This window comes from Grampus griseus, assembly GCF_964374135.1.
Source record: "Grampus griseus genome assembly, chromosome: 9".
In the NCBI taxonomy this organism is placed as follows: domain Eukaryota; kingdom Metazoa; phylum Chordata; class Mammalia; order Artiodactyla; family Delphinidae; genus Grampus; species Grampus griseus.
Genome location: NC_139003.1, coordinates 96,468,034 through 96,474,494, shown reverse-complemented (window position 1 = coordinate 96,474,494; position 6,461 = coordinate 96,468,034).

Below are 6,461 nucleotides of genomic sequence, written 5' to 3'. Positions count from 1 at the left end.
AGCCAGAAGAAGTGAACCTAACGGCATCCTTGCCCCTGCAGGATGCAGGCCTCCCCTATGGCCAGGGATCTGAGCCCCAGGCCAGCCCTGAGCCCCAGCCAGAAGTGGACCTGACAGCATCTTTGCCACTGCAGGATGCAGGCCTCCCCTATGGCCAGGGATCTGAGCCCCAGGCCAGCCCTGAGCCCCAGCCAGAAGTGGACCTGACAGCATCCTTGCCACTGCAGGATGCAGGCCTTCCCTCTGGCCAAGGATCTGCCCCCGAGGCCAGCCCTGAGCCCCAGCCGGAAGAAGTGGACCTGACGGCATCCTTGCCACTGCAGGATGCAGGCCTCCCCTCTGGCCAGGGATCTGCCCCCGAGGCCGGCCCTGAGCCCCAGCCGGAAGAAGTGGACCTGATGGCATCCTTGCCCCTGCAGGATGCAGGCCTTCCCTCTGGCCAGGGATCTGCCCCCGAGACCGGCCCTGAGCACCAGCCAGAAGAAGTGGACCTGACAGCATCCTTGCCCCTGCAGGATGCAGGCCTCCCCTCAGTCCAGGGATCTGCCCCCGAGGCTGGCCCTGAGCCCCAGCCAGAAGAAGTAGACCTGACGGCATCCTTGCCCCTGCAGGATGCAGGCCTTCTCTCAGTCCAGGGATCTGCCCCCCAGGACAGCCCTGACACCCAAATGGAAGAAGTGGACCTGATGGCATCCCTGCCCCTGCAGGATGCAGGCCTCCCTTCTGGCCAGGGATCTTCCCCCCAGGACAGCCCTGAGACCCAACCAGAAGAAGTGGACCTGATGGCATCCTTGTCCCTGCAGGATGCAGGCGTCTCTTTGGTCCAGGGATCTGCCTCTGAGGCCAGCCCTGAGCCCCAGCCGGAAGAAGTGGACCTGATGGCATCCCTCCCCCTGCAGGATGCAGGCCTTCCCTCTGGCCAGGGATCTGCCTCTGAGGCCGGCCCTGAGCCCCAGCCGGAAGAAGTGGACCTGATGGCATCCCTCCCCCTGCAGAATGCAGGCGTCTCTTTGGTCCAGGGATCTGCCTCTGAGGCCAGCCCTGAGCCCCAGCCAGGAGAAGTGGACCTGACGGCATCCTTGCCCCTGCAGGATGCAGGCCTTCCCTCTGGCCAGGGATCTGCCTCTGAGGCCGGCCCTGAGCCCCAGCCGGAAGAAGTGGACCTGACGGCATCCTTGCCCCTGCAGGATGCAGGCCTTCCCTCTGGCCAGGGATCTGCCTCTGAGGCCGGCCCTGAGCCCCAGCCGGAAGAAGTGGACCTGATGGCATCCCTCCCCCTGCAGGATGCAGGCCTCTCTTTGGTCCAGGGATCTGCCTCTGAGGCCAGCCCTGAGCCCCAGCCAGGAGAAGTGGTCCTGACGGCATCCTTGCCCCTGCAGGACGCAGGCCTTCCCTCAGTCCAGGGATCTGCCTCTGAGGCCGGCCCTGAGCCCCAGCCGGAAGAAGTGGACCTGATGGCATCCCTCCCCCTGCAGGATGCAGCCCTCTCTTTGGTCCAGGGATCTGCCTCCGAGGCCAGCCCTGAGCCCCAGTTGGAAGAAGTGGACCTGATGGCATCCCTCCCCCTGCAGGATGCAGGCCTCCCCTCTGGCCAGGGATCTGCCTCCAAGACCAGCCCTGAGCCCCAGCCGGAGGAAGTGGACCTGATGGCATCCTTGTCCCTGCAGGATGCAGGCCTCCCCTCTGACCAGGGATCTGCCTCTGAGGCCGGCCCTGAGCCCCAGCTGGAAGAAGTGGACCTGACGGCATCCTTGTGTCTGCAGGATGCAGGCCTCTCTTTGGTCCAGGGATCTGCCTCCGAGGCCAGCCCTGAGCCCCAGTCGGAAGAAGTGGGCCTGACTGCATCCCCGCCCCTGCAAGATGCAGGCCTTCCTTCGGGCCAGGAATTGGCCTCTGAGACCAGCCCTGAACCCCAGTTGGAAGAAGTGGACCTGACAGCATCCTTGCCCCTGCAGGATGCAGGCCTCCCCTCAGTCCAGGGATCTGCCTCCGAACCCAGCCCTGAGCCCCAGCCAGAAGAAGTGGACCTGACAGCATTCCAGCCCCTGCAGGATGCAGACCTCCCTTTGGTCCAGAGATCTTCCTCCAAGGCCAGCCCTGAGCCCCAGCCGGAAGAAGTGGACCTGACAGCATTCCCGTCCCTGCAGGATGCAGGCCTCCCCTCGGTCCAGGGATCTGCCTCCGAACCCAGCCCTGAGCCCCAGTCGGAAGAAGTGGGCCTGACTGCATCCCCACCCCTGCAGGATGCAGGCCTTCATTCGGGCCAGGAATTGGCCTCTGAGGCCAGCCCTGAACCCCAGTCGGAAGAAGTGGACCTGACGGCATCCTTGTCCCTGCAGGATGCAGGCCTCCCCTCTGACCAGGGATCTGCCTCTGAGGCCAGCCCTGAGCCCCAGCCAGAAGAAGTGGGCCTGACAGCATCCCCACCCCTGCAGGATGCAGGCCTTCCTTCGGGCCAGGAATTGGCCTCCGAGGCCAGCCCTGAACCCCAGTCGGAAGAAGTGGACCTGACGGCATCCTTGCCCCTGCAGGATGCAGGCCTCCCCTCTGGCCAGGGATCTGCCTCCAAGGCCAGCCCTCAGGCCTTGCAGGTTGACACAGGCTACACCCTAGGGACAGAGCCCATGGCCACCACAGCCCAACAGAAAGGAGGCAAGACTTTGGAACTGAGGCCAGCGCCTGAGAAAAGGGACCCAGACCACACTGGAGGATCAGACTCTCTGGCCTTGGATCAGATCCATCTGGGTGGTCTGGAGCCAGCTGCAGATGCTCGGATACCCTTGGACGGAGATGCATGCCCTTCCAAGCCTGCCACGGAGGCCCCAGACACACCTGAGCCTGCCACGGAGGCCCCAGACACACCTGAGCCTGCCACGGAGGCCCCAGACACACCTGAGCCTGCCACGGAGGCCCCAGGCACACCTGAGCCTGCCACGGAGGCCCCAGGCACACCTGAGCCTGCCACGGAGGCCCCAGGCACACCTGAGCCTGCCACGGAGGCCCCAGGCACACCTGAGCCTGCCACGGAGGCCCCAGGCACACCTGAGCCTGCCACGGAGGCCCCAGGCACACCTGAGCCTGCCACGGAGGCCCCAGGCACACCTGAGCCTGCCACGGAGGCCCCAGGCACACCTGAGCCTGCCACGGAGGCCCCAGGCACACCTGAGCCTGCCACGGAGGCCCCAGGCACACCTGAGCCTGCCACGGAGGCCCCAGGCACACCTGAGCCTGCCACGGAGGCCCCAGGCACACCTGAGCCTGCCACGGAGGCCCCAGACATACCTGAGCCTGCCACGGAGGCCCCAGACACACCTGAGCCTGCCACAGAGGCCCCAGGTCCCCCAGAGCCTGACTCCAGTAGGGAGGAAGTAGCCAAGGGCCTTTTGGCACCTGAGCAGGGAGCCTGTCCTGATGCCCGTGGGCATGGGGGTGATGGAGCTGAGCCCAGCTCGCCCCTAAAGGAGGCCCCGGGGGCTGAGAACCAGGAGCGTGGAGTTCTAAAGGCAGTCGTCTGCAGCCCAGAGCCATGTCCTGCTGCCAGCCTGGAGGTTGGCCAGGTGGGGCCCCCAAGCCCAGTGGAGGAGGGAAGGGCCGCCCTGGGGCCCAGGCTTCCCGTGGCTGTGGCCGCAGAGGCCGGGCTGGGCTCCTGCCCAGGGTCTCCATCAGGGGCTGTACCCAGGCTGGGAGGGAGCTGTCCCAAAGATCCTGCCCTGGCACTTCCACTGCCCTCAAGGCAGCCAGAGCCCGTGAGGGGCCTGCACAGCGGACAGCAGGCCCGGGCAGCCCTGGGAGTCCTCAGCTCCTCCCCGCCGCAGCCTCCACAAAGCGCCCTAGGGGGCCTGCCCGGTGCACCCCAAGCCAGCATCCAGGGCGCTGAGTCCTCCGCTCCTGGTGTCCTCATGCAGACAGTCCCACCCCCCGCGGCACCCCCTGCCCCCTGCCCTTGCCAGGTCCCCGGGGAAGACCTGGGGGAGGGCGCAGAGCCCCTGGGCTCTCTGGGACTCCCACCACCACGGGCAAGAGCCCAGCGGGCGGTGGCTGCCCTCTCAGGGACCAAGAATCCCCCCGGGGCCGGGCAGGCCAGCCTCCCGCCCCACTCCCCACTCCCCAGCCCCAAGGCGGCCCCCAAGGGGGCTACCCATGCCAAAGACCTGGCCTCGAGGATCTCGCCCCCCTGCCAAGTGCCTCCTGGCTCTGGGCTCCGGAGCCCAGCCGGACCTCGAGGGCTCCCAGCCGCCAAGCAGCAGGATGACCAGGACAGTTTGGAAGAAGGTGAGGGGGATCCAGGCTGGAGCAGTGTCCTGAGCTGGGGGCTGCACAGGGCGGGGACGCCAGCCCCTGGTGCAGAGCCAGCGCTGCTCGCCCCCAGGCCCCTGTCCAGAGGCGGAGGCCACCCTCACACCTGCCCTGTCCTCAGACTCGCCGCAGGCTCCGGGCTCCGGCCAGCACTCGGACAGCCACGGGGAGTCGTCAGCCGAGCTGGAGGAACAGGACCTCTCGGGACCACGGACCGCGCAGTGCCCAGCCCAGGTGCCCAACCGCGGGGGCACGTACAGCCCTGGGAGGGCTCCACGCCCCACCCTCGGGTGCTCAGACCCCTCTGTTCCTCAGGCCCCGGCAGGCGGCGGGAGCGAGGAGACCGTCACCAAAGTCAAGCAGAGCCGCAGTGAGAAGAAGGCCCGAAAGGTGGGCTGGGGCCCTGCTGGGACCCCGGGAGGGACCAGGCTGGCCAGCAACCCAAGCACCCAGGACTGGGGCTGGCTGCGTTAAGGGGACCCCTTCGCACCCCACGGCCGATGAAGTCCATTGGCAGGGGCTCGTTGGGTAAAGGCAGTAACGGGACACCTCGTGCAAGTAACTGGGCCTGGGCTGTCAACTGACGTGGCCTCTCAGCCCGGGGCCAATGCCCTCTTGTACACACGGGGGGCCAGCTGGGGGGGTCCACAGAGGGTCCCCGGGAGTCGGTGGCAGAGCCCTCGTGATCCTGGCAGTGCGCCGCCTCCCCCTCCCCCAGCCCCCACCGGGGACCTCTGGGGCTGCTGCCCGGGCCTGAGACCGCTGTGCCCCCAGGCGATGTCCAAGCTGGGCTTACGACAGATCCAGGGGGTCACCAGGATCACCATCCAGAAGTCCAAGAACATCCTCTTTGTCATCGCCAAACCTGACGTCTTCAAGAGCCCGGCCTCAGACACCTACGTGGTCTTCGGCGAGGCCAAGGTCCACCCGGCCGGCCGTGGGCGCGGGGCGGGGGCTGGGGGCGTGGGCTCGGCTGACAGCTGTGCTCTGTGCTGCAGATCGAGGACCTATCCCAGCAGGTGCACAGAGCTGCGGCTGAGAAGTTCAAGGTACCCTCGGAGCCCTCCGCCCTGGTCCCCGAGTCAGCGCCGGGGCCGAGGGTGAGACCAGAGTGCAAGGAGGAGGAAGAGGACGACGACGAGGAGGTGAGGCCCAGGGGCACAGGGCCCAGCCCCGCGAGGGGGCAGCTTTGCTGGGGGCCTCTTCCCGGGGGAGGGGACCGCTACAGCACCTCCCTGCTTGCCCCGCTCCAGGTGGACGAGACGGGGCTGGAGCTTCGGGACATAGAGCTAGTGATGGCGCAGGCCAACGTGTCAAGGGCCAAGGCCGTGCGGGCCCTGAGGGACAACCAGAGCGATATCGTCAACGCCATCATGGTGAGTGGCCGGCCCCTTCGCAGGCGCCTTGCTGCCGTCTCCGCTGTGGCCTCACACAACGTGACCCTCTCTTTGTGCGCTTCCTGCAGGAGCTGACAATGTAGCTGCTGACCAGAGACCTGGCTCCACCCCTGCCCCCAAGCTCTGCTGCTCAATAAACCGGTGTCCCCTCACCGCCTCTGCTCCTCCAAAGGCTCCCCCAGCGCAGGCTCTGGCTCAACGGGTTGGAGGAAGCGTGAAGATGCTTCCTGAAGCCACGCAGGCCCCAAGGAGGGTGGCGGTCCTTCCCCCAAGTCCCAGAGGGTGGTGGTCCCTCCCCCACGTCCCAGGGCGCCCAACTTGCCCAGAGATTGAGGGCAGTCCGGTCACCTGGCTGCGGCCCCAGGTGTGGGCCTGGGGACTGCAGTTTCCAGAAGGAACTCCCCAGACGCAGGGGCTCAGAGTTTTCTGCAGGGGCCCTGAGCCGCAGCAGCTGCAGGAAGGCAGCGTTTGCTCAGGGACTCAGCAGTTCATGCCCCAGCGTTCCTGGCCCCTCACCACGGCCCAGCTCTAGGAGTCACCGTCCTCCCCGTGTCCTCTCCTCTCTCCTACAAAGGCCAGGGATCTGCAGGGTGGGAGCCACACTCCAGGACAGAAGAGGGAGACCACCAAGTGGGAGGCCATGTGTGGGTGGAGCCCCCAGAGAGGAAGAGCAGTTCCTGGCTGGCCACAGGACACTCCTGGGACACCAGGTCCCCTCCGCGCGCAAGCCCAGGGGGGGCTGTGGAGGTGCCGGCCCCTGACTAGGTG